Source organism: Juglans microcarpa x Juglans regia, chromosome 4D, assembly GCF_004785595.1.
Source record: "Juglans microcarpa x Juglans regia isolate MS1-56 chromosome 4D, Jm3101_v1.0, whole genome shotgun sequence".
NCBI lineage: Eukaryota > Viridiplantae > Streptophyta > Magnoliopsida > Fagales > Juglandaceae > Juglans > Juglans microcarpa x Juglans regia.
The window spans coordinates 18,623-20,658 of NC_054600.1; the positions used below are offsets into that span (position 1 = coordinate 18,623).

At 39.7% G+C, this 2,036-nt stretch overlaps 1 pseudogene; it reads left to right on the forward strand.

Annotated features, from left to right (window-relative positions):
• Positions 1-647: 647 nt before the first annotated feature.
• LOC121259492 lies at positions 648-1,799 on the forward strand (annotated as a pseudogene).
• The last annotated feature ends 237 nt before the right edge of the window (positions 1,800-2,036 follow it).

The window sequence follows — 2,036 nt, forward strand, 5'->3', positions numbered from 1 at the left end:
ATGAGCAATTTCTTTATATTTCTCTTTTTATAACTTAAGGTGTGTTACAAGTGGTATCCAGAGCCAGTCTTTCCTTGGCATCGGCTTTATCAATCATGAGAATGGAAAACATCATCTTATCTTTACTAAATATCAAAGAGTTAATGGAACATAGTCTTCAACACTTCGATATTATTCAACAACATCTGAAGGATATTCGGGAGACTCACAACAAAATGCACCAAGTATTTCAACAATCCCTTGACGAGTTTGCAAGCAACTTTCAGGAAAGTATCAACCAATTAGAGGAGCAAACACGTGACATACAAGAGGACGATGGTGTTGTTGTGGACGAAAAAGAAGAAATCAAGCCCCAAAACTACCACATACAAGACGAAGAACAATCATATACAACGACGGTGGAAGAAAAAAGCAAAGAAGAACGAGCCGCACGATCGATTCCTGATGGTGAAATTATCAAATGTGAACTCAACATTCCCAGGAATGATGTTCATCGAGATAAAGGTTACCATCGAGCTGTTTATGTGAGGATTTTAGCGGACATCACCTAGATTTCAAGATATGGGTTGTGGATTTTTGACCCCGGAGGAAATGCTTTCTAGTTTTTCATCTTCGCACCTTCACTTCTCTCCCATGGTTATTTCTGGATGGATGGATTCACACAGAGTCATAATGCTCGAGTTTTCAATCCTTTAATGGCCACTGAAGAACAACCCACTGATCCTCTCAAGTCCGCTCCAGAGCCACAGTCCACCGAACCGGCAGAGGGTAAACCTGCCCCCAACATAGCTAGCAAGTTAAGGAAACCAAAGGAACCCAAAGCCAAAAAGCCTCCCATGCCAAGAAAACCTCCATCTCAGACCGGGTTGAATCAGTACGATGAAAGAATTTCCCTATTGCATAGCTTAAAAAACTGTTATGAGAAGGCCTTAAGAAGAGACGATGTGAAGTCCATCGTGGTTATCGGCACAGGGGCAAGTTTTCAGGTGGATTTGATATTGCAGCTTTTGAAGGATTTCGAAATGGATCAATGGCCAGAGAAACAAAACCTAGCTTTGTACTTTTTGAGTCCCAATCACTGAAATGGCCTGGTATGGAACGAGCCAATTTGCTAGACATAAATCGCCAGATTTTTGCAGAGTAGGGAAGGACTCTCAATGCTGTTGCATCCGGTAATGTCAAAGTGATAGTTGTGGGCAAACCCTGTAACACTAATGCATTAATCTGTTGGGAAAATGCTTCAAAAATACCAACAAAATACTTTCATGCTTTGACCCTGTTAGATGAGAATGGAGCAAAATGTCAGTTGTCCCTCAAGGTAGGTGTCTTCTATGATGAAGTGTCAAATGTGACCATTTGGGGAAACCACTCAACCACTAAGGTTTCGAATTTTTTAAATGCTATAATCAATGGCATGCCGGTCATAGAAGTTATCAAGGATCGCAAGTGGTCAGAGGTGGAGTTTACAGAAAAGGTCCAAAAGAGAGGCGATGTGTTGATTAAAAAATGGGGAAGATCTTCAGCTGCATCAACTACCATGTTAATTGCCGATGCAATACGATCTTTAATTACTCACACTCCTGAGGGTGATTGGTTTTCATTTGGAGTTTATACCAACAGAGATACTTATGGAATAGCAGAGGATATTGTTTTCATCTAGAGTTTAGTTACTCTCACTAAAGGGTATGAGTCTGGCTCCTTACTCCAGTTCATAAATAATTCTCTTACTATATATGGGTTGAGACTTTGTAGGCACTGGGCTGCACATCCTTTATGTGATAGAAAATTGATGTTTGCTTGTTTTGATGTTGTTCCTAAGACACAAAATTAATGGGGTTTTCTAAGGCGACACTGTTTTATATACTCTTACTATATAAGATGTTTGCTCCTCAGTTGTTCGAGGAAATACCATTTAAGGATATTTTTAAGCCCTTTGATAAAGGAAAGGTAAAAATTGGAACAGATAATGTAATGGCTATTGATGATGTTGTGACAGCAACCATTACTAACCCATATTTAAAGGAAGCCATGTATTG